This window comes from Ranitomeya imitator, chromosome 1 (assembly GCF_032444005.1).
Source record: "Ranitomeya imitator isolate aRanImi1 chromosome 1, aRanImi1.pri, whole genome shotgun sequence".
Classification (NCBI taxonomy): Eukaryota; Metazoa; Chordata; class Amphibia; order Anura; family Dendrobatidae; genus Ranitomeya; species Ranitomeya imitator.
Window position 1 is genome coordinate 1,163,017,130 of NC_091282.1, and position 27,206 is coordinate 1,163,044,335.

General features: G+C 42.2%; 1 long non-coding RNA gene across 1 annotated transcript in view; it reads left to right on the top strand.

Annotated features, from left to right (window-relative positions):
* Positions 1–26,860, top strand: part of LOC138658330 (uncharacterized) — a 59,272-nt gene extending 32,412 nt beyond the window's left edge. The window contains exon 4 of the long non-coding RNA XR_011317451.1: positions 25,799–26,860. This is a non-coding gene — a long non-coding RNA (uncharacterized lncRNA). The remainder of the gene's footprint in view (positions 1–25,798) is intronic.
* Positions 26,861–27,206: the final 346 nt, after the last annotated feature.

Genomic DNA, 27,206 nt, shown 5'->3' on the forward strand with positions numbered 1-27,206 from the left:
CCTGGATAAATTCCTGATTGTATACTTGGATGATATTTTGGTCTTCTCGGATGATTGGGAGTCTCACGTGAAGCAGGTTAGAATGGTGTTCCAGGTCCTGCGTGCGAATTCTTTGTTTGTGAAGGGGTCAAAGTGTCTCTTTGGTGTTCAGAAGGTTTCATTTTTGGGTTTCATTTTTTCCCCTTCTACTATCGAGATGGACCCTGTTAAAGTTCAGGCCATTTATGATTGGACTCAGCCGACATCTCTGAAGAGTCTGCAAAAGTTCCTGGGCTTTGCTAATTTTTATCGTCGCTTCATCAATAATTTTTCTAGTATTGCCAAACCGTTGACTGATTTAACCAAGAAGGGTGCTGATGTGGTCAATTGGTCTTCTGCTGCTGTGGAAGCTTTTCAGGAGTTGAAGCATCGTTTTTCTTCTGCCCCTGTGTTGTGTCAACCAGATGTTTCGCTCCCGTTCCAGGTCGAGGTTGATGCTTCTGAGATTGGAGCAGGGGCTGTTTTGTCGCAAAGAAGTTCTGATGGCTCAGTGATGAAACCATGTACCTTCTTTTCCAGGAAGTTTTCGCCTGCTGAGCGTAATTATGATGTTGGCAATCGAGAGTTGTTGGCCATGAAGTGGGCATTCGAGGAGTGGTGTCATTGGCTTGAAGGAGCTAAGCATCGCGTGGTGGTCTTGACTGATCACAACAACTTGACTTTTCTCGAGTCTGCCAAACGGTTGAATCCTAGACGGGCTCGTTGGTCGCTGTTTTTCTCCCATTTTGACTTTGTGGTTTCGTACCTTCCGGGCTCTAAAAATGTGAAGGCGGATGCCCTGTCTAGGAGTTTTGTGCCCGACTCTCCGGGTTTGCCTGAGCCGGCGGGTATTCTCAAAGAGGGGGTAATTTTGTCTGCCATCTCCCCTGATTTGCGGCGGGTGCTGCAAAAGTTTCAGGCTAATAGACCTGACCGTTGCCCAGCGGAGAAACTGTTTGTCCCTGATAAATGGACGAGTAGAGTTATCTCTGAGGTTCATTGTTCGGTGTTGGCTGGTCATCCTGGAATCTTTGGTACCAGAGATTTGGTGGCTAGATCCTTTTGGTGGCCGTCTCTGTCGCGGGATGTGCGTTCATTTGTGCAGTCTCGTGGGATTTGTGCTCGGGCTAAGCCCTGCTGTTCTCGTGCCAGTGGGTTGCTTTTGCCCTTGCCGATCCCGAAGAGGCCCTGGACACATCTCTATGGATTTTATTTCGGATCTCCCCGTCTCTCAAAAGATGTCGGTCATTTGGGTGGTTTGTGATCGCTTCTCTAAGATGGTCCATTTGGTACCCTTGTCTAAATTGCCTTCCTCCTCTGATTTGGTGCCATTGTTTTTCCAGCATGTGGTTCGTTTACATGGCATTCCGGAGAACATCGTTTCTGACAGAGGTTCCCAGTTTGTTTCGAGGTTTTGGCGAGCCTTTTGTGCTAGGATGGGCATTGATTTGTCTTTTTCCTCGGCTTTCCATCCTCAGACAAATGGCCAAACTGAACGAACCAATCAGACCTTGGAAACATATCTGAGATATTTTGTTTCTGCTGATCAGGATGATTGGGTGTCCTTTTTGCCTTTGGCTGAGTTCGCCCTTAATAATCGAGCCAGCTCGGCTACTTTGGTTTCGCCGTTTTTCTGCAATTCTGGTTTCCATCCTCTTTTCTCTTCAGGGCAGGTTGAGTCTTCAGACTGTCCTGGTGTGGATACTGTGGTGGATAGGTTGCAGCAGATTTGGACTCATGTAGTGGACAATTTGACATTGTCCCAGGAGAAGGCTCAACGTTTCGCTAACCGCAGGCGCTGTGTGGGTCCCCGACTTCGTGTTGGGGATTTTGTTTGGTTGTCATCTCGTTATATTCCTATGAAAGTTTCCTCTCCGAAGTTTAAGCCTCGTTTCATTGGTCCGTATAGGATTTCTGAGGTTCTTAATCCTGTGTCTTTTCGTTTGACCCTTCCAGCTTCTTTTTCCATCCATAATGTATTCCATAGGTCATTGTTGCGGAGATACGTGGCACCTGTGGTTCCATCTGTTGATCCTCCTGCCCTGGTTTTGGTTGAGGGGGAGTTGGAGTATATAGTGGAGAAGATTTTGGATTCTCGTATTTCGAGACGGAAACTCCAGTACCTGGTTAAGTGGAAGGGTTATGGTCAGGAAGATAATTCCTGGGTCTTTGCCTCTGATGTTCATGCTGCCGATCTGGTTCGTGCCTTTCATTTGGCTCATCCTGGTCGGCCTGGGGGCTCTGGTGAGGGTTTGGTGACCCCTCCTCAAGGGGGGGGGGGGGGGTACTGATGTGAATTCTGTGGTCAAGCTCCCTCCTGTGGTCATGAGTGGTACTTCGGCTGGTTCTGTCTATGAGCTTCCTCTGGTGGATGTGAGTGGGGCTGCGGCTTCTGAGTTTCCTTCCTCAGGTGGCGAGGTTAAGTCGTTAGGTGCTGCTCTATTTAGGTTTTTGTGCTGACCGCAATGCTATCTTTACTATCCTCGGTCTATTCAGTAAGTCGGGCCTCACTTTGCTAAAACCTATTTCATCTCTGTGTTTGTATTTTCATCTTTACTCACAGTCATTATATGTGGGGGGCTGCCTTTTCCTTTGGGGAATTTCTCTGAGGCAAGGTAGGCTTATTTTTCTATCTTCAGGGCTAGCTAGTTTCTCAGGCTGTGCCCGAGGCACCTAGGTCTGGTCAGGAGCGCTCCACGGCTACCTCTAGTGTGGTGTGATAGGATTAGGGATTGCGGTCAGCAGAGTTCCCACGTCTCAGAGCTCGTCCTATGTTATTAGTAACTATCAGGTCACTTTGTGTGCTCTTAACCACCAGGTCCATTGTGTTTCTGAATCACCAGTTCATAACAGCAGGGGTTGCATTATACTATATGAGGGGGCTGCATTATATTCTCCGGGAGGTTACATTATACTCAGGGGGCTACAATATATTGTGTGGGGTGGCTGCATTATACTCTGGGGTGGCATCATTATACTATATGTGGGCTGCATTATACTGTATCGAGGACTATGGGGAATACATTATACTATCTGAAGAACTATGGGGTGCATTATGCTATGGGAAGTGAATTGTACTACATGGATGACAATGGTGGGGCATTATACTATATGGAGCACTATGAGGAATGTATTATACTATTTGGAGGACTGAGGAGCGTATTCTACTATATGGAGGACTGTGGCAGTACATTAAACTATATGGAGGACTGAGGAGTGTATTATACTATGTGGAGGAATTGCAGTGTATTTTAATATATGGAAGACTATGAGGAGCATATTATACTATATGGAGGACTATGAGGAGTGTATTATGCTATATGGAGGACTATGGGGAGTGTATTATACTATATGGAGTACTGAGGTGTGTATTATTCTCCCCTTTTCCTCATAGATTGTAAGCTTGCGAGCAGGGCCCTCATTCCTCCTGGTATCTGTTTTGAACTGTGATTTCTGTTATGCTGTAATGTCTATTGTCTGTACAAGTCCCCTCTATAAGTTGTAAAGTGCTGCGGAATATGTTGGCGCTATATAAATAAAAATTATTATTATTATTATTATTATTATTATTATTATTATATGGAGGACTGAGGAGTATATTATACTAAATGGAGGACTGAGGTGCACATTATAATATATGGAGAACTATGGGGTGTATTATACTAAACAAGCAAAATGCTGCCTATTCATTGAGTGATTGGATTGTTTATGTGGGAACAGAAATCCTTGTTCTCAGCAGCACATCGCCAGGTGTAAACTGTAGATATGCTGCTGATAACATGATGCTGTATGGGGACAGATTGATCTAATTGTGATTGTTCTGTTCCCTTCATTCTTTCTCAGTTGGTGTAAAGAGGCCGGGAAACAATCGAACGACTATTGTCAATCACACTTGTTTAGCGGCCTGAGATCAGTGCACGTAAATACAGCAGAAATGCTTCGCAGGGAGACCAGGCAAGGATGATGACAGTTGTAGATAGCACCCGATGCCAGGGTATAGCGCTAACTCTACTGCTTTTCCCAGCCGCCAGAGCATTTAATTCTGGTGTGTGTAATGATTTTTAGGGTTGGTGTCAGCTGCGTAATGTCAGCTGCTATCAATCCCTGGTGTAAGTAATGGAGAGGTGTCTATCAGACACCCCCACTACTAGCCCAGACTGGCGAGACCCAGCGACTATGAAGAGCAGTGACGGTAGTAACAATACCGCTCTTCACAGTCGCCGAGCTCAGCGCAAGACCTGGAATATCTGAAGACCGGTGACGTTACTGGTGTCACCGCTCATCAGAGTCACCGGGTCTCGTGCTGCGCAGCGGAACCAGAAGTGGCTGTAGGCAAAGTATATGGAGCATCAGAATGAGGTTCCATAGCCTTTGGTCGTCTCATCCCTTCATTATCTACGAGATCCAGTTATGTAGGTCAATTAGCGGCTTTTCTTGGTACTGCAACTAAAAGCCATAAATAGGACTGAGCTGTAATGCTGGATACAGCTGTGATTATATGTTATATAGTCGTGTTACACTCCCCTCACTTCTTGTAACCTACAAGTGTACAAAGATATTATACAGTCACCATGTGACAAGTGGGCCTGAGTAACTTCAAATGCCAGGGCTGAATTTTAGTCCCAGTCCGGCCCTGCACAGGTCTATAATAAACATATAGCACAGGTACATAAAACACAGATAGCACAGGTACATAATAAACATATAGCACAAATTTATAATACACATGCAGCATAGGTACATCATCTACAGATAGCACAGGTACATAATATACAGATAGAAAAGGTGCATAATACACAGATAGCACAGGTGTATAATAAACATATAGCACAGGTACATAATACACAGATAGCACAGGTACATAATAAACATATAGCACAGGTACATAATAAACAAAAAGAACAGGCACATAATACATAGACAGCACAGGCACATAATAAACAAATAGCACAGGTATATAATACACAGAAAGCACAGGTACAAAATACACAGCACAGGTACATAATCCACAGATAGCACAGGTACATAACACACATATAGCACAGGTACATAATACACAGATAGCACAGGTACATATTAAACAGAGAGCACAGGTACATAATACACAGATAGTACAGATACATAATTCAAAGATAGCACAGGTATATAATACACAGATAGCACAGCTACATATTATACAGAAAGGACAGGTACAGAATAAACATATAGAGCAGGCACATAATACACAGATAGCACAGGTACATAATTCAGAGATAGCACAAATTTATAATACACATATAGCACAGGTAGATAATCCACAAATAGCACAGGTACATAATACACAGATAGCACAGGTATATAATACAAATATAGCACAGGTACATAATACACAGATAGCACAGGTATATAATACAAATATAGCACAGGTACATAATACACAGATACCACAGGTATATAATACAAATATAGCACAGGTACATAAAACACAGATAGCACAGGTACATATTATACAGATAGCACAGGTATATAATACACAGATAGCACAGGTACATAATACACAGATAGCACAGGTATATAATACACATATAGCACAGGTACATAATACACAAATAGTACAGATACATAATACACAGATAGCACAGGTATATAATACACAGATAGCACAGGTACATAATACACATATAGCACAGGTACATAATACACAGATAGCACAGGTACATAATACACAGATAGCACAGGTACATAATACACAGATAGCACAGGTACATAATACACAGATAGCACAGGTATATAATACACAGATAGCACAGGTACATAATACACAGATAGCACAGGTACATAGTACACAGATAGCACAGGTACATAATACACATCAAGGTGTGTCCAGATCCTTAACCCCTTTACCCCCAAGGGTGGTTTGCACGTTAATGACCAGGCCAATTTTTACAATTCTTTTCAAAAACCTGAATGGCACATCCAAACATAGACTAAGTGTGAACAGCACCTGTTCACACTTAGTCTATGTTTGGATGTGCCGGTCAGGTTTTTGAAATGTATTCTTTAGCCTTCTGATCGTGCACTCCGCCTCCTAGCTTCAGGTGTTTTAATTACAGCAGGTCCAATACCCATCCACAGAGAGAGAGAATTTTAGTCTAGGAAGAGGTTTCACATGTACCCATTCAGATGGAGACGTTTATTCTCAGCGAGGTAAGGCAAGCGTAGGACCTGGTATAAGAGAGATGCCGTAAAGGGGCTACCAGGTACACATAAAATTGGCCATTTTTATGCGCTAAACGCTCTCATTTTTCATATTTCTAGTGCAGTAATGCAGTTCAAATTTTGTATTTCAAGTTTGCATATTCTAGCGCTACAGTGTGCTGCCTTATTTACTTAATTTTTACAATTCTGACCACTGTCCCTTTATGAGGTTATAACTCTGGAACGCTTCAACGGATCCTGGTGATTCTGACAATGTTTTCTCGTGACATATTGTACTTCATGGTAGTGGTAAAATTTATTTGATTTTACCTGCGTTTATTTGGGAAAAAAACCGAAATTTGGTGAAAATGTTAAAAATTTTGCAATTTTCCAAATTTGAATTTTTATGCAATTAAATCACAGAGCTATGTCACACAAGATACTTAATAAGTAACATTTCCCACATGTCTACTTTACATCAGCACAATTTTGAAACCAAAATTTTTTTTGTTAGGGAGCTATAAGGGTTAAAAGTTGACCAGCAATTTCTCATTTTTACAACACCATTTTTTTTTTAGGGACCACATCTCATTTTAAGTCATTTTGAGGGGTCTATATGATAGAAAATACCCAAGTGTGATACCATTCTAAAAACTGCACCCCGCAAGGTGCTCAAAACCACATTCAAGAAGTTTATTAACCCTTCAGGTGTTTCACAGGAATTTTTGGAATGTTTAAATAGAAATGAACATTTAACTTTTTTTCACAAAAAAATTACTTCAGCTCCAATTTGTTTTATTTTACCAAGGGTAACAGGAGAAAATGGACCCCAAACATTGTGGTACAATTTGTCCTGAGTACGCCGATACCCCACATGGGGGGCGCATGGCAGAGCTCGGAAGCGAAGGAGCACCATTTGACTTTTCAATGCAAAATTGACTGGAATTGTGATGGGACACCATGTTGCGTTTGGAGAGCCACTGATGTGCCTAAACATTGAAACCCCCCACAAGTGACACCATTTTGGAAAATAGACCCCCTAAGGAACTTATCTAGAGGTGTGGTGAGCACTTTGACCCACCAAGTGCTTCACAGAAGTTTATAATGCAGAACCGTAAAAATAAAAAATATTTTTTTTCACAAAAATTATCTTTTCACCCCCAATTTTTTTCCCAAGGGTAACAGACGAAATTGGACCCCAAAAGTTGTTGTACAATTTGTCCTGAGTACGCTGATACCCCATATGTGGGAGTAAACCACTGTTTGGGCGCATGGCAGAGCTCGGAAGGGAAGGAGCGCCGTTTGACTTTTCAATGCAAAATTGACAGGAATTGAGATGGGACACCATGTTGCGTTTGGAGAGCCACTGATGTGCCTAAACATTGAAACCCCCCACAAGTGACACCATTTTGGAAAGTAGACCCCCTAAGGAACTTATCTAGAGGTGTGGTGAGCACTTTGACCCACCAAGTGCTTCACAGAAGTTTATAATGCAGAACCGTAAAAATAAAAAATCATTTTTTCCCATAAAAATTATTTTTTAGCCCCCAGTTTTGTATTTTCCCGAGGGTAACAGGAGAAATTGGACCCCAAAAGTTGTTGTCCAATTTGTCCTGAGTGCGCTGATACCCCATATGTGGGGGGGAACCACCGTTTGGGCACATGGGAGGGCTCGGAAGGGAAGGAGCGCCATTTGGAATGCAGACTTAGATGGATTGGTCTACAGGCATCACATTGTGTTTGCAGAGCCCCTAATGTACCTAAACAGTAGAAACCCCCCACAAGTGACACCATTTTGGAGAGTAGACCCCCTATGGAACTCATCTAGATGTGATGTGAGAGCTTTGAACCCCCAAGTGTTTCACTACAGTTTATAACGCAGAGCCGCACAAATAAAAAATATTTTTTTTCCACAAAAATTATTTTTTAGCCCCCAGTTTTGTATTTTCCCAAGGATAAAAAGAGAAATTGGACCCTAAATATTGTTGTCCAATTTGTCCTGAGTACGCTGATACCACATATGTGGGGGGGAACCACCGTTTGGGCGCATGGGAGGGCTCGGAAGGGAAGGAGCGCCATTTGGAATGCAGACTTAGATGGAATGGTCTGCAGGCGTCACATTGCGTTTGCAGAACCCCTAATGTACCTAAACAGTAGAAACCCCCCACAAGTGACCCCATATTGGAAACTAGACCTCACAAGGAACTTATCTAGATATGTTGTGAGAACTTTGAACCCCCAAGTGTTTCACTACAGTTTATAACGCAGAGCCGTGAAAATAAAAAATCCTTTCTTTTCCCACAAAAATTATTTTTTAGCCCCCAGTTTTGTATTTTCCCAAGGAAAATGTTTTCCCAGGAAAACATACTCAGAAGGGAGGTAAGAACATTTCTAAAACAATCCACAGTGAGGAGATTGGAACAAAACAAAATCCTCTAAACTGCATGCTCGCAAACGCCAGAAGCCTGACAAACAAGATGGAAGAACTAGAAGCAGAAATATCTACAGGTAACTTTGACATAGTGGGAATAACCGAGACATGGTTAGATGAAAGCTATGACTGGGCAGTTAACTTACAGGGTTACAGTCTGTTTAGAAAGGATCGTAAAAATCGGAGAGGAGGAGGGGTTTGTCTCTATGTAAAGTCTTGTCTAAAGTCCACTTTAAGGGAGGATATTAGCGAAGGGAATGAGGATGTCGAGTCCATATGGGTTGAAATTCATGGAGGGAAAAATGGAAACAAAATTCTCATTGGGGTCTGTTACAAACCCCCAAATATAACAGAAAGCATGGAAAGTCTACTTCTAAAGCAGATAGATGAAGCTGCAACCCATAATGAGGTCCTGGTTATGGGGGACTTTAACTACCCGGATATTAACTGGGAAACAGAAACCTGTGAAACCCATAAAGGCAACAGGTTTCTGCTAATAACCAAGAAAAATTATCTTTCACAATTGGTGCAGAATCCAACCAGAGGAGCAGCACTTTTAGACCTAATACTATCTAATAGACCTGACAGAATAACAAATCTGCAGGTGGTTGGGCATTTAGGAAATAGCGACCACAATATTGTGCAGTTTCACCTGTCTTTCACTAGGGGGACTTGTCAGGGAGTCACAAAAACATTGAACTTTAGGAAGGCAAAGTTTGAACAGCTTAGAGATGCCCTTAATCTGGTAGACTGGGACAATATCCTCAGAAATGAGAATACAGATAATAAATGGGAAATGTTTAAGAACATCCTAAATAGGCAGTGTAAGCGGTTTATACCTTGTGGGAATAAAAGGACTAGAAATAGGAAAAACGCGTTTGGAGAGCCCCTGATGTGCCTAAACAGTGGAAACGCCCCAATTATAACTGAAACCCTAATCCAAACACACCCCTAACCCTAATCCCAACGGTAACCCTAACCACACCTCTAACCCAGACACACCCCTAATCCTAATACCAACGTAAATGTAATCCAAACCCTAACCCTAGCCCCAACCCTAACCCTAACTTTAGCCCCAACCCTAAGTGTAGCCTTAACCCTAGCCCCAACCCTAGCCCTAACCCTAGCCCCAACCCTAACCCTAGCCCCAACCGTAACCCTAACCCTAGCCCTAGCCCTAACCCTAGCCCTAACCCTAGCCCTAACCCTAGCCCTAATGGGAAAATGGAAATAAACACCTTTTTTAAATTTTTTAATTTTTCCCTAACTAAGGGGGTTATGAAGGGTTTGATTTACTTTTATAGCGGTTTTTTTTAGCGGATTTTTATGATTGGCAGCCGTCACACACTAAAAGACACTTTTTATTGCAAAAAATATTTTTTGCGTTACCACATTTTGAGAGCTAAAATTTTTCCATATTTTGGTCCACAGAGTCATGTGAGGTCTTGTTTTTTGAGTTGACGTTTTTATTGGTAACATTTTTGGGCACGTGACATTTTTTGATCGCTTTTTATTCCGATTTTTGTGAGGCAGAATGACCAAAAACCAGCTATTCATGAATTTCATTTGGGGGAGGCGTTTATACCGTTCCGCGATTGGTAAAATTGATGAAGCAGTTTTATTCTTCGGGTCAGTACGATTACAGCGAAACTTCATTTATATAATTTTTTTAATGTTTTGGTGCTTTTATACGATAAAAACTATTTTATATAAAAAATAATTATTTTTCCATCGCTTTATTCTGAGGACTATAACTTTTTTATTTTTTTGCTGATGATGCTGTATGGTGGCTCGTTTTTTGCAGGACAAGATGGCGCTTTCAGCGGTACCATGGTTATTTATATCTGTCTTTTTGATCGCGTGTTATTCCACTTTTTGTTTGGCGGTATGATAATAAAGCGTTGTTTTTTGCCTCGTTCTTTTTTTTTTTCTTAGGGTGTTTACTGAAGGGGTTAACTAGTGGGCCAGTTTTATAGGTTGGGTGGTTACGGACGTGGCGATACTAAATATGTGTACTTTTATTGTTTGTTTTTTTTTAGATAAAGAAATGAATTTATAGGAATAATATTTTTTTTTACATTATTTAGGAATTTCTTATTTTATTTTTTTTTTACACGTATGGAAATTTTTTTAAAAACTTTTTTACTTTGTCCCAGGGGGGGACATCACAGACCGGTGATCTGACAGCTTGCACAGCACTCTGTCAGATCACTGATCTCACTTAGAGCAGTACAGCCTTCACAGTGCCTGCTCTGAGCAGGCTCTGTAAAACCACCTCCCTCCCTGCAGGACCCGGATGCCGCGGCCATCTTGGATCCGGGCCTGGAGCAGGGAGGGAGGTAGGGAGACCCTCGCCGCAACGCGATCACATTGCGTTGCTGTGGGGGTCTCAGGGAAGCCCGCAGGGAGCTCCCTCCCTGCCCGATGCTTCCCTGTACCGCCGTGCCGGGGGCCGTCCGTGACCGCTCCTGGCACATAGTGCCGGATGTCAGCTGCAATAGGCAGCTGACACCCGGCCGCGATTGGCCGCGCTCCCCCCGTGAGCGCTGCCGATCGCGCTGGACGTACTATTCCGTCCTTGGGAAGTAGAGCCCACCCCACATGGACAGAATAGTACGTCCATTGGCAGAAAGGGGTTAAAGTAATTTATGGCCATAACATTTTTCCCTGTTATCCTGTGCATTAAAAAGCAATAATACTAAATCTAATTTTTTTTTAAGTACAATTTTATATTTTTTATTTAATTATATATGCAAATTGCTTCTTCAGAGAGGAATTGAACTCCAGTGCCACCTATTGGAAGTAGCAATCCTCAAGGTCTATATTGACCATTTAAAGAGCCTTATCACATGAACAGAAACTCAATTTGAAAACACAGTGTTTCGGGGTGATCCTTCCTTATTAGAAAACAAGACATCTGATTTGCACTGAGGAAGGACAATCATGTTAACTACTCCATTCATGTTAACAATGCTAGATTGTAATACCAGGCACAGTCCTTGCAGAAGAGTGGCCCTGTGTTTGAAGAAAATTCAGATTTTTTTCCTAATCTACAAAGTGATTTTCAAGGTATATGATTAGGTTTCTGTATTTAATGAAGAAAAACTTCTATTTCAAAGGAGGTTGTCCCATAAACAACATATCACCTTCCTATAAACAGAATAGGTGAAAAATTCAGTGACATGTTAAAGTTTGGGAACCACAGGTCAAAATTACTTTTAGGCTGTGTTCACACGTTCCGTTTTTTTCGCGGTTTTTTCGCGGTTTTTCCCGATAAAAACGCTATAAAACCGCAAAAAAACCGCATACAATAAGCATCCCATCATTTAGAATGAATTCCGCATGTTTTGTGCACATGATGCGTTTTTTTCCGCAAAAAAAACGCATCAGGCACAAAATCCAGACATGCTCTATCTTTTTGCGTTTTTTTTGCGGATTTCCCACTCCAAAATGCATTGGGAAGTGTCCGGAAAAAACCGCGGCAAAAACGCGTCAAAACCGCGGCAAAATCGCGGCAAAAACGCACGCGGTTTTCTTGCGGATTTCATGCAGAAAATGTCCGGAATTGTCAGGAATTTTCTGCATGAATAGCCTTAATGTGAACAGTTAAGCAAGTTGAAGATGAAATGATCTCTAAAAGGCCAAAGTGAAAGATTACACATTTTCTTTGTATTTTAGCCAAAAAAATATATATTTTCATTTTTCTACAAAAAGAAAAACAGGAAGATGCAAAAGTTTGGACACCCTCGGAGATTTGTTTGCTCAGATAGCTTTGACCAAGGTTTCAGACCTTAATTAGCCTGTTCAGGTTTTGGCTTGTTCACTATCATCGTAAGGAAAGGCCAGGTGATGCAAATTTCCCAGCTTCATTTAAACCCAGTCTCCTTTAACCTTGTGCAAAACACTGCAGCCATGGGTTCTTCTAAGCAGCTGCCTAGAAGTCGGAAGATTAAAATGGTGGATGCCCACAAAGCAGGAGAAGGTCATAAAAAAATAGCAAAGGGTTTTAAAGATGCCCTTTCCTCAGTTCGAAATGAAAATAATAAATGGCAGTTAACAGCAACAGTGAAGGTCAAGATAAGGTCTAAAACACTAAGCAAAATTTCAGTGAGAGCTGCTCATAGGATTGCTAGTGTGGTAAATCAGAATCCCTGCTTGACTGCAAAAGTTCTTCAGAAACATTTAGCAATATTTCATGGGTAGAGGGAAGAATGCATTCAATGAAATTTCGACAAATTCTTGATGCAAACATAACACCATCTATAAAAAAGCAGAAGTTAAAAAGACGATGGCTTCTCCAAATGGATAATAATTAGTGATGAGTAGAGTTGAGCATTCCGATACTGCAAATATTGGGTATCGGACGATATTTGCTGTATCGGAATTCTGATACCGAGTTCCGATATTTTTGCGATATCGGAAATCGGAATCGGAAGTTCCTATAAGTTCCCAGTCATCTTCGGAGTGTGTGGTGCGTATGGTTCCAAGGGTCTGGAGGAGAGAAGACTCTCCTTCAGGCCCTGGAATCCATATTCATGTAAAAAATAAAGAATAAAAATAAAAAATATGGATATACTCACCCCTCCGACGAACCCTGGCTGTCACCGCTGCAAGCGTCTGCCTCCGTTCCTAAGAATGCAGAGAGTGAAGGACCTTCGATGACGTCGTGGTCACGTGAGCGGCAGGTGACCGGTCACCTGACCACGATGTCATCGAAGGTCCTTCACTCCCTGCATTCTTAGGAACGGAGGCAGACGCTTGCAGCGGTGACAGCCAGGGTTCGTCGGAGGGGTGAGTATATCCATATTTTTTATTTTTATTCTTTATTTTTTACATGAATATGGATCCCAGGGCCTGAAGGAGAGTCTCCTCTCCTTCAGACCCTGGGAACCATCCAGGATCACTTCCGATATTTGTGTCCCATTGACTTGCATTGGTATCAGGTATCGGTATCGGCGATATCCGATATTTTTTGGATATCGGCCGATACTATCCGATACCGATACTTTCAAATATCGGAAGGTATCGCTCAACACTAGTGATGAGCGAATATACTCGTTACTCGAGATTTCCCGAGCACGCTCGGGTGTCCTCCGAGTATTTTTTAGTGCTTGGTGATTTAGTGTCTCATAGTGAGAATTAAAATACTAGATAGTACTTTCATTTTATCCAAAAATTTCTTTAAAAATATAGTCTCAAATTTTCTCTTCTCTGTGGGCATGTGGTAGTTCTTATTGGTGTAAATCTCCTCCAGCCGCAGCTGAATGATTTACATCTGTTAGCCAGCTTGATTACATGTGGGGATTCCCTAGCAACCAGGCAACCCCCACATGTACTTATGCTGGCTAATAGATGTAAATCATTCCGCTGCGGCAATAAAAATGAAATTTCCAAGCACTAAAAAATACTCAGAGGACCCCTGAGCATGCTTGGGAAATCTCGAGTAACGAGTATATTCGCTCATCACTAATAATAATCTTAAGCACATGTCAAAATCCACAATAGACTACCTCAAAGGCACAAGCTGGTTTTACAATGGCCCTCACAGTCCCCTGATCTGAACATCATTAAAAATCTGTGTCTAGACCTCAAAATAACAATGCATGCAAGAAGACACAAGAATATCACAGAACTGAAAGAATTTTCCAAGGAAGGATGGTTGAAAATCCCTCAAACAACAATTGAAAGACTCTTGTCTAGCTACAAAAAGCGTTTACAAGCTGTGATACTTGCAAAAGAGGGTGCTACTACTAGGCACTAGACATGCAGGGTGCCCAAATTTTTGCATCAGCCTATTTTCTTTTTGCAATTTTAAAAATGTAAAAAGTGACAATAAATATGTGTGTGCATATACTGTATGTTACAGTGGGTCCGAAAAGTATTCAGACCCCTTTAAATTTTTCACTCTTTGTTTCATTGCAGTCATTTGGTAAAGTCAAAAAGTTCATTTTTTTCTCATCAATGTACACTCTGCACCCCATCTTGACTGAAAAAAAACAGAAAGGTAGAAATTTTTGCAAATTAAAAAAGAAAAACTAAAATATCACATGGTCATAAGTATTCAGACCCTTTGCTCAGTATTGAGTAGAATAACTTTTTTGAGTTAGTGCAGCCATGAGTCTTCTTTGATGCAACAAGTTTTTCACACCTGGATTTGGGGATCCTCTGCCATTCTTCCTTGCAGATCCTCTCCAGTTCGATCAGGTAGGATTGTGAATGTTGGTGGACGCCATTTTCAGGTCTCTCCAGATATGCTCAATTGGGTCTAGGTCAGGGCACTGGCTGGGCCAGTCAACAATGGTCACAGAGTTGTTCTGAAGCCACTCCTTTGTTATTTTAGCTGTGTGCTTACTGTCATTGTCTTGTTGGAAAGTGAACCTTCAGCCAAGCCTGATGTCCAGAGCACTCTGGAAGAGGTTTTCATCCAGGATATCTCTGTTCTTGGCCACATTCATGTTTCCTTCAATTGCAACCAGTCGTCCTGTTCCTGCAGCTGAAAAGCACCCCCATAGCATGATGCTGCCACCACGATTCACTGTTGGGATTGTATTGGGCAGGTAATGAGCAGTGGATAAAATTAAACACACCAGTAGCGCTTCAGTAACTCTGAATCCTGCAGCGGATACAAATACAGTGCCACCCCTCTGTATTAGTAGCTATAAACAAATATATATAAACAATCCACGCTGGGTTCTGTAGTTTTATGACCCCTAAATCCCTCCAAAAAAGAAAAAAAGAGAGAGAGAAAAAAAAACAAAACAAAACTGAGTTTTTGCACCTTTTATATGGCTTTAAAAACTATTTAAAAATAAATATGTGTTTGTTTAAAATAGCTCCGCCATGGAGCACAACATTGTCCAAATAACAAAAGAGGTTCTGAGCGATGTAAACTGTCCGTTAGAAAAACTTTAGATTTTTACCTGGTGCAGTATAAACAGTAAGGTCCTCAGTTCCCTTTAGTCAATCTTTATACAAGTCCAAATGTGGAAGAGTGCGGCTTCAGTGGAGTTTATTTCTTCTTCCGCTTTCCCGTGAGCGGGCTCCAGGCAGTGCCCCGGCCGGCGGCAACCAGCCCTGTGCTCACCCACTCCTAACAGCGACTAAGCGCTGTTGTATAGCTCTCGGTTCTCTGCCACTGCAGGACCTTGCGTGACGTCACGGTCATGTGATTACTCACATGACTTGCTATGGATAGCGTTGTGGACCAATTTCCTACGATGAAGGAATACGCCCTATTCCGAAACTAGTAGGAAATTGGTCCACAACGCTATCCATAGCAAGTCACGTGAGCAATGTTTATTGGAACAATATATATTTTTTTTTCTTTATTTAGGAATTTTTTTTAACACATGTAAATATTATTTTTTTTTACTTTTTTACATTGCCCCAGGGAGGCAGTGATGTGGCTTTGCAATGCACTGTGTCAGATCAGAGATCACACAGGCACTGCAGGGAGGCTTCCCGGCGCCTGTTCTGAGCAGGTGCTTGAAAGCCATCTCCCTGCAGGACCCAGAAGGCCCCCCACAGCCATTTTGGATCTGGGCCCGCAGGGAAGAGGAGGTAGGAGACCCTCGGAGCAACGCGATCACATCGCGTTACTCTGAGGGTCTCAGGGAAGCACGCAGGGAGCCCTCTCCCTGTGCGATGCTTCCCTATGCCGCAGGAACGCTGCAATCATCTTTGATTGCAGTGTGCCGGGGGTTAATGTGCCAGGAGCGGTCGTTGACCACTTGTTAGGGCTGGCGGAATGCACCGAGTAAATATAGAGATGTTATTTGGTGCGTTCGCAGCCCGGGGTCCACCGTGCAGGAAAAGAACCTGCTGCTGGCAAACAGCGGCACAATATGGCGGTAGAAGCGAACTCTGTTGCTTCACAGAGTCGCTATAAGGAAAGGACTGTGTCCTGTTAAACTCCACAGGAATACACAGTAACTGCTGAGCAGATAGCAGCTTGTGGTCACGCAGTCCAGGAGGCAAACATACAATCTCCTCACCGGAGGAGCCGGTATTCTAGTGGCTTATTTCAGCCGGGGCCCTGTAACCAAACACACAATCTCCTCACCGGAGGTGCCGGTATTCTAGTGGCTTATTTCAGCCGGGTCCCTGATTACACACAAGCGTGACCACACTGGCGCAAAACTCATGTCATGCATTGATACTAGCGCATGGCCGTGCGGCCATGCGAGCCATATATAGCTGCAGCAAGTAAAAGACCTTCCTAGAAGGACCAATGGGGTTCTTGCCAGTCCATCACAGCCTGTAGTTTGGCAGGATCCATAGCCAATCCCTGGGTGGAGATGATATAGCCCAGGAAAGGTAAAGACTCCCGCTCAAACATACACTTCTCCAACTTTGCATAGAGAGAATTTGCCCGTAAGAGGTCGAAGACTCTGCCAACATCTCTCCGGTGGGAGTCAATATCTGGAGAAAAGATGAGAATATCATCCAGATAGACTACGACCGAGGTGGAAAGCATATCCCGGAAGATGTCATTGACAAAGTCTTGGAAAACGGCTGGGGCATTACAGAGCCCGAAGGGCATCACCAGATACTCATAGTGCCCATCTCTGGTGTTAAATGCCGTCTTCCATTCGTCCCCCTCACGGATGCGAATCAGGTTATAAGCACCCCGCAGATCTAATTTGGTAAATACCTTAGCTCCCCTTAGCCTATCAAAAAGCTCAGAAATCAGGGGCAGCGGGTACTTATTCTTAACGGTGATGGCGTTAAGACCCCTGTAATCTATGCAAGGACGTAATTCTCCATTCTTCTTCTGCACGAAGAAGAACCCTGCCCCTGCTGGTGACACTGACTTCCTAATGAACCCTCTTGCCAAATTCTCCTGGATGTATTGGGACATGGCCTCCGTTTCCGGAAGAGAGAGGGGATAGACACGTCCCCGAGGAGGTTCTGCTCCAGGCAAGAGATCTATAGGACAGTCATAGGGGCGGTGAGGCGGAAGGGTCTCCGCAGCCTTTTTGGAGAAGACGTCTGCATAGGACCAATAGTATTTGGGAAGAGAAGAGAGATTTGCGGGTATCTCAGTGGTGGAAACCTGAACGCACTCTTTCACACATCTGCCCTTACAGGATTCACTCCAACCCAATATCCTCCCAGAGGACCACTCAATATGTGGGGAGTGGAAACGGAGCCAGGGTATTCCCAGCAGAATCTCATCCATTCCCTCGGGAAGGACAAGAAGGGAAATGATCTCCTGGTGGGATGGGGACATAGCTAACGTGAAAGGAACAGTCTGGTGTGTGATCTGAGATGGAAGTGTCGACCCATTCACTACCCTAACAGTCACCGGTTTGGCGAGCATCACCAGAGGTATTGCATGGCGCAGAGCAAAAGCTGAGGAGATGAAATTCCCCTCAGCTCCAGAATCCACACAAAGCTCGACTGTTAAAGAGTAAGAGCCTAATATGATTGTCCCTTTGAAGGACAGCTTGGAGGAAAATGCCACTGTGTCTAGTGAACCTCCTCCAAGGGTTACTAGACCGCCGTGGACATTTATTGGCATAATGTCCTTCTTGTTGGCAATTTCTGCAAACCACGGGTACTCGAGCGGTCCGAGACTTAGGTCCCGCTCGAGAAACCTCCATGGCCTCATGGGAGTCGGACGCCTGAACGGAAGATTCCAGAGGTCTGGCGAAGGTGGGAGCCAGCCGAAACCTCTGCCTACACTGGGCCCGCTCCAACCTCCGCTCGTTAAAACGGAGGTCGATGCGGGTAGATATAGAAATAAGCTCCTCCAGTGTGGCGGGAATCTCCCTGGTGGCCAAGGCGTCCTTCACATGGTCTGCCAGTCCTCTCCAGAACACCGGAATAAGGACTTTATCCGGCCATTCCAGCTCAGAGACCAGAGTCCGGAATTGCACGGCGAACTGGCTGACCATGGACGAACCCTGTGTTGTTGCCAACAATTGGAGCGCGGTATCGTGGGTGACACGAGGTCCCAAAAAGACCTGTTTCAGAGCGTCCAGGAAGAGAGGAGCACTCTGTGCCACACGATCATTGCGCTCCCATAGCGGCGTTGCCCACTCCAACGCCCTGCCCGACAAAAGGGATAAAATAAATCCCACTTTCGCCCGTTCCGTAGAAAAACGTGCAGCCAGAAGCTCAAGATGTATAGAGCACTGACTCACGAATCCCCGACATAGCTTACTGTCACCAGCAAACTTGTCTGGAAGCGGGAGACGGGATAAAGTCGGAGCAGGGGTGGCAGAGGACAAACTGGCTGCAGCTACACTTGCAGCCTGAACAGCGACTGCGGTAACATCCACAGCTGAGGTTGTGCGCTCGAGAGCCGTCAACCTACCCTCCAGCTGCTGGATGTACCGCTGTAAACGCTGATCGTCCGCCATTTACCAGCCAGACCCTGGCGCTAGTATACTGTTAGGGCTGGCGGAATGCACCGAGTAAATATAGAGATGTTATTTGGTGCGTTCGCAGCCCGGGGTCCACCGTGCAGGAAAAGAACCTGCTGCTGGCAAACAGCGGCACAATATGGCGGTAGAAGCGAACTCTGTTGCTTCACAGAGTCGCTATAAGGAAAGGACTGTGTCCTGTTAAACTCCACAGGAATACACAGTAACTGCTGAGCAGATAGCAGCTTGTGGTCACGCAGTCCAGGAGGCAAACATACAATCTCCTCACCGGAGGAGCCGGTATTCTAGTGGCTTATTTCAGCCGGGGCCCTGTAACCAAACACACAATCTCCTCACCGGAGGTGCCGGTATTCTAGTGGCTTATTTCAGCCGGGTCCCTGAATACACACAAGCGTGACCACACTGGCGCAAAACTCATGTCATGCATTGATACTAGCGCATGGCCGTGCGGCCATGCGAGCCTTATATAGCTGCAGCAAGTAAAAGACCTTCCTAGAAGGACCAATGAGAGACTGCCATACCTGAGCATGTGACCCTAGATCTCCACTGAGAGATCTTACCCTGGGCATGCTCAGTGTGTGAAAAGCAGGAGTTAGTCCTAGCAGCTATAGGACCTTCCTACCATGTGACCCTCGATCTCCACTGAGAGATCTTACTCAGGGCATGCTCAGAATGAGAAAAGCAGGACTTAGTCGCAGAAGCATCTGCTCGCCGCTGCCCAGCACTGACTTCAATGGCAGAAGCAGGAAAGGCAGCAGTAACTCTTTGTACAGAGTGGGACTGAGCAAGACGCTTGGACTGACGTCTCCGCTGAGCAGGCTCAACTGCGGCAGGAGAGGAATGGGAGACCGCAGCAGAGATGGCTCGAGATTCCCCCTGTGCAGAGGCGGGAACTCGACCCCTAACACCACTCCTGGCACATAGTGTCGGATGTCAGCTGCGATAGCTGACACCCGGCCTCGATCGGCCGTGCTCCCCCCGTGAGCGCGGCTGATTGCGTTAGACGTACTATCCTGTCGGTGGCCATACGGGTCCATACCACCTCGACGGGATAGTACGTCTAATGTCAGAAAGGGGTTCATTTTATCCTCTGATTTCAGAGGTCACAGGGCTGAACATAGGGCCCCGGGTCTTAGACTGACCCAATGATGTGATGTGGCTGGCCAATCAATGTGGCTACTGCATTACTGTGTATGGCAGGTAATCCCTGCATGTTGATTGTCTGTTTAACAGTCATGAAACATGCATGACAGGGACTCAAGCATTGCGCTAGAGCACTCCTGGTACTCAACCAAATAACGAACGTGCCCAAGCACCCTAATGTTCGATTGAGTAACGAGCAGTGCTAAGCATGTTCGCTCATCACTGGTGACAATCACACCACAGACACAGGAAATAAATAATAGTAACACACGTAAAAAAAACCCCATAAGGTGCTTAGTTGACACGATTTGAATTACAAGTGTGTAAAAGCCATCCCACCGCTGTATGGTGTACCCAATGAGGATGGTCCCGAACGCTAGTATTTCACCTCGCTATATGACAGGAGGCCTCAACATAGACAGGGAAAGAGCAGGACCTGGACTTCACTGTGTTTTGCACCTACTTCTTAGTTTTGCCTTAGGAGAAGGGCTACCCCTTTTTGGGCTCTGCACTTTGTTTATTTAGCTTTCCATAAGCAGGTGCAATAATCAGTCAGGTCCAGGTTCTACTTTGCCCACTTTGATAGGCCTACTTGCACATATCGAGGTGAGTTATTAGGGTTACGGACTATCCTGATTGGGCACACCTTGTCATGGTGGAATTACTTTAAGCTCTTTTGATCAAATGGTGTCAGCTAAGTACAATATGTTTTTACATATATTACCATTATTTATTTAGCTACTGAAGAATACTTTTTAATGGTTTTTATTCTAGGTTTTATCTGTTGATGATCGCAGTGTGATTGTGCACCTTCATATTGCACTTATACAAACAGGTCTACTGGCCCATGATTTCGTTTTTTTTTTCAGCTTAATAATAAACCCAGTAGAGTATATTAGATGACTGTTAGACTTTCTGGAGTCCTTAAAACATATTTCCATACGGAGCATGATCCGATCATCAGTGACAATGATAAAGGGCCATTCCATACTTACGGGTGTTCCATTGACACAGCTTAAAATGCATAAATAAATTATAAGAAAATATGCTGCATTTGTTTTTTATGGTATAAATGGTCGAAACAGATATATCTTAATTTATATTTTCAAGTTATGTGCTGAAATTGCAGTTTCTATTTAAATAGCAGCATTTTTTTTTAATCGGGTGTTACGGGCATTACCAGAAATAGACCCAGAGTTCTGTACAGAGTAAGGAAAGCTCCAAACTCTGTGAAATGGACTATGAATTATATACTGTATATATACACACATATATACAGTATATACACATAATATTACTGGTTGTAGTTAATATCCCGTGATATAATATTAGATATTTATTATTATTTAATATTTTTTTTTTTTTTACAAAAGCATACCGTAATTGGAATGTTAAGGGTGTCACAGGAAATATTAGAGGAGGGGTGTTACACGGTCAAAATATTTTTAGTTTCCTGAGGTTTCTAAAAGCAACACCTATCTTAGACACATTTAAGCCACTGATAGTCCTTTAGAGTGTTTTTAAAATATTTTAAAGTGGTAAGAAATTAATTTTCAACACATTTCACAGAAAAAAAGGGTTTATTACATTTGCATCTTAGATGTTCAGAATAATTTGAAATTGTTAATTTAAGATCAATGATACTCTAATTCAAGAGGCCAGTATGATGAAACAAAGATTTAATATAGGGTAATTGATGTAATCAAAAATATGTACATTTAAATTTTAATCAGTGAGGTCAAAGTTATAAAATTAATAATTTAAAAAAAAAATGGATGTTTGGATGGAATGGCCCTAAAGCTCTTGAGAATTCAAAATGCAGCCAGAGAAATATCGCGCTAACAACTGGATCAAACTTTTCTTATTCAGTTTCTGTATTTCCATATGTCGGCTAAAATCAAGTAGCACCAAATCTTTTATAAAAGGAGTGCCCAAACCACACTTCATTACCATCCAGCACTACAGTTAGTTGATGCAAGAGATTGTGACTACCCACACGCTGGGCTGAGACCTGAATAATCTCAATCCACCCATCTCTGCATAACCAAGTATACCTGGGTTGACTAACCGTCAACAGAGAAGCACCACTGACTCCTCCTGATCCAGTCTGAGACCCCACACTTATAACAGATAAATCCAGTACAACATACAGAATTGAAATGTGTAATATCAAGTTCTTCCACTTGTTGAGTGGCTCTGACCATAACGAAGCCCAATACTGAGGAATTACAATTCGCCTCTTCCCCTAGAGGGACCTCATCTACACACTGCAGAATGATTCAGATGCTTGAAGTAAAGAAAGAAAAAATGTTTGGGCACCTACTTATTGTAAGGTTTGTAAGAAACAAGAACATCTGCCCCAAGATACAAAAGTGTATATACAGCATCCGAATTTCAAGTCAAGGTCATAACTGAATCGGTGAACTTGAATGAAGAAGGTCTTGACCCTGCGTCCAGCTCTGAGCCATGAGTTACTGCATGGAGCAAAGCCATTATAACAAGCTACTGGTGACAACCTTTTTGTAATGGGCCTATTGATGCATTACAATGTCTTGGGCAGTCCCTGCAATTACACAGTACCTCCTATTCGGCTCAGTCAGAAAAAAAACACGTTAGAATGTGTCTTTTATCCCTAGAGATTGACTTGAATTAAGGAATGTCACATGTGTGAAAAAGCTATACAGTTGGACATACAAAAGTGAATAAAATTACTCAACATAGAGTCTTTATATATCGGAGTAGACTCATAGAAACCCTGCTCCGCTTCTCGCTATTGCTCAAGTCATTTGTTAAATCCCTGAGCTGGATGCCATTCAATTTTAATGGCTCAAATGCCAAGAAATGAGGCCATATCCAATCTAAAATGGTTTAATCCTCCTGTAAAAGTGACTGAACAGCAAACTAATCACTCTCGGTGCTCCAGAGACTGACAGAAACCTTCGGAAAATTGGGCCTTTCTGGGATATCAGCATTTCAAATGAGTCGAAAAAGAATAGATTCATCCTCCTGGAAATGCACCCGGCTGCTTTTGTACTGCTACATTCATGTGAATGTTGGATCCCTCGAAGAACCAGAATTTGTTCCAATAACAAAAAAAAAGCACAATCCCGTGTTCGGCAGTACAGACTATTTCTCATGTATATATCATATTTAGGCAAGTTGTGAACTTTTTTTCAGACTTAGATACAGTATATTTATTAATGTTTTCATTCGTGAACATAGGCTGTATTATTATCTACATTGTGACCCCCCTAAACTAGCTAGGGTCATGGTTAGGCATTAGCTAACAGTTAGGGTTAGGGTTACGGCTGGTAATAGACTTAAAGGTAGAGGCAGCGTTAGTGCTAGGGCTATGGCTAGGGTAATAAGTGTTTCATTAAAAAAATCGAATGCAAAACAAAACAGTAATTAAATATGTAAGAATCTATAACCTTTATAAATTTTAGGGAAAGGCAGGAAAAAACTGAGCTCAAAGCACAAAGTATAATTACCCCAAAATAATATAATTTAAAAATGACAGCTCACCAGGCAATAAACAAGAATTCACACAACTACATAGACGCAGTATAAAAACATTACTGATTTCAGAAAATGGCACATTTTTTTAAACAATGAAAAACAAAATCTGCAAGTTTGGTATTGCCATAATCACAAATAAAAGATATGCGAGGAGAAATAAAAGGGGAAAAAAAATTGAACCAATAAGGAATGTGTTAAAGAAGCACTCCCATCAAAGTTTGTATCCTCTTATCCTCTTACTATATTGCAATCATGACATTATATAGCAGTGTTATTACAATTGCTCATTTTGTCTTTTTACCCAGTAAATTCTTCTCTTTTCCACTAGATCCATAACATCACGTGATTAATAACTGGCTAGCTGAATTACCATACCTGTTTTAACTAGTTACCTGTTTAAAAGACATATGTTCACGCAATCAATCACACTCCAACCACTTCACCATGGCAAAGATCAAAGAGCTATCAAAGGACACCAGAGACAAAGTTGTAGACCTGCATAAGGCTGGGATAGGCTACAGCACAATAGGCAAGCAGCTTGATGAGAAGGCAACAACTGTTGGCACAGTTATTAGAAAATGCAAGAAACTGTCAATCTTTCGTGGTCTGGCTCCATGCAAGAGCTCGTCTCATGGGGTAAGGATTATTATGAGAAAGGTCAGCTATCAATCTAAAACTACATGGGATTACCTGGTCAATGGACTGAAAAGAGCTGGAACCACAGTCTCAAACATTACCGCTAGTAATACACTACTCTGTCATGGATTAAAATTCTGCAGGGCACGCAAGGTCTCCCTGCTCACGCCAGCACATGTCCAGGCCCGTTTAAAGTACAGAAAAACCCACATGTAATGAATCAGAATCCTAGAAAAATACCAAAACCAAGAAAAACAACAAGGATCCCTAAAATATAACTTTTAATAGAAAAAGTTAAAAGACTTTATTAATCATAATCTTGTTAAAAAAGTAGGAAGGCAGTAAATTAGGGTGCCAACCTCCACTGTCAGGCAGGATTCATTGTAGTACGATTTAGGGTCTTGATGAGGTACATTAATTGCCTTCCTACTTTTTTAATATGATTATGATTAATAGAGTCTTTTAACTTTTTCTATTAAAAGTTATATTTTAGGGATCCTTGTTGTTTTTCTTGGTTTTGGCCGTTTGAAGTACAACAATGACCATCTGGATGATCCAGAGAAGGCATGGAAGAAGTTCATGTGGTCAGATGAGACCAAAATGGAACTTTTTGTTATCAACTTCACGCATTGTTTTTGGAGATATAAGAAGGATGAGTACAAACCCAAGAACACCGTCCGAACTGTGATGTCTTGTGGGGGAAACATCATAATTTGGGGGTGCTTTTCTGTAAAGAGGACAGGGTGACTGCACTACATTGAAGGGAAGGATGCATGGGGTCATGTATCGGGAGATATTGACCAACATCCTTCCCTCAGTAAGAGCATTGAAGATGGGTCATGGCTGGGTCTTCCAGCATGACAATGACCCAAAACACACAGTCAGGGCAACTAAGGAGTGGCTCCATAAGAAGAATTTCAAGGTCCTAGAGTGGCCCAGCCAGTTCTCAGACATGAACCCAATAGAAAATATTTGGAAGGAGCTAAATCTCAATGTTGCCCAGCGACAGCCCCGAAATCTGAAAGATCTGGAGAAGATCTGTATGGAGGAGTGAGCTAAAATCCCTGCTGCAGTGTGTGCAAACTACAGAAAACATCAGACCTCTGTAATTGCAAACAAAGGTTTTTGTGCTAAATATTTAGCTTTGTTTTTTATTTTATCACATACTTATTTAATGCAATAAAATGCAAATTAATTATGTAAAAATCATACAACATGATTTTCTAGATTTTTTTTTAAAGATTCTGTCTCTCACAGTTGAAGTGTACGTACGATAAAAATTTCAGACCTCTCCATTCTTCGTAGGTGGGAAAACCAAAAACAAAATACTTATTTTCCCCACTGTATACAGTAACTATGTATCACTAAGTAAAATGTAAAATGCAATGATGAGCATTTTTTAGAGTTCAAGAAGTTAATGATCATAGTTTCAGTGCATTTTGCGCATATAAAACTGATACAATTCTCATTTCTGTTACTACAGGCAGTGCAAGATGTGTACTGAAGGCTGACAGTGACACGCAGTGACAACCAGCGACATACAGCGCTGAGATAAAAGATGTAACAAATGAGAAAATAATTCAATGCAATGTTATCTAAATGTGAACATTACTACAGTCATTTCCTTATATCTTGAAATAAAATGACTATTGTAATGAATTCACTTCTGCCCATGTGTTTAGGCTTCTTATTCCAAATATTAGTGTTAGATAAATAAATAAGTATATTTAGAAATTAACACTGGCACTTGATCTTTGTTCAATGATCCATCTTTATCTATCTATCATCTATCTATCTATCTATCTATCTACAGTATCTATCTATCTATCTAATAGGAAAAAATTGGAACAGCATCCGATATTACCTCAAGTATCATGCAAAGCTTTCCCAACCAATAGTCTAATGGTTTCCAACAATAAGAGCAAAACAAGGAAAACAGCACAAAAAAATGAAGAAAAAAGTGGACTTTATTGCCCAAACGGCGTGACAATAAAGTCCACTTTTTTCATCAGTTTTGTGTCTCTATCTATCTATCTATCTATCTATCTATCTATCTATCTATCTATCTATCTATCTATCTATCTATCTATCTATCTATCCCTTTCTCAGTGAAAATATACACAATGCCAGGTATAATAGAGGGACAATGTGAAGATTGCTAACATGAAAAGCTTATATATATCATTATTAGATCCATAAATCCATGTATATATTCTGTTGTAACCTCGGCCAGATCTGTGCCTTGCCACAATTCTGTCTCTGAGCTCCTTGGCCAGTTCCTTTGACCTCATGATTCTCATTTGGTCTGACATGCACTGTGAGCTGTGAGGTCTTATATAGACAGGTGTGAGCCTTTCCAAATCAAGTCCCATCAGTTTAATTAAACACAGCTGGACTCCAATGAAGGAGTAGAACCATCTCAAGGAGGATCACAAGGAAATGGACAGCATGTGACTTAAATATAAGTGTCTGAGCAAAGGGTGTGAATACTTATGACCATGTGATATTTCAGTTTTTCTTTTTTAATAAATTTGCAAAAAACTGTACATTTCTGTTTTTTTCAGTCAAGATGGGGTGCAGAGTGTACATTAATGAGAAAAAAATGAACTTTTATGAATTTTCCAAATGGCTGCAATAAAACAGAGTGAAAAATTTAAAGGGGTCTGAATACTTTCCGTACTCACTGTATATATGATATACCAATACAAAGTAGTAAGTATTTTTAAAGTGTAAAGGAAATAATTAGTGATAAGCGTGCACTGAAATGCTCGGATGCTTGTTACTCAAACGAAGCAATTCCTAAAGCTTAAATGCTTGTTTCGAGTACCAAGTATAATGGGAGTCAGTGGGAAATCTTTCTTGTCTGGGGGGCAGTGTAAATGTTGAAATAA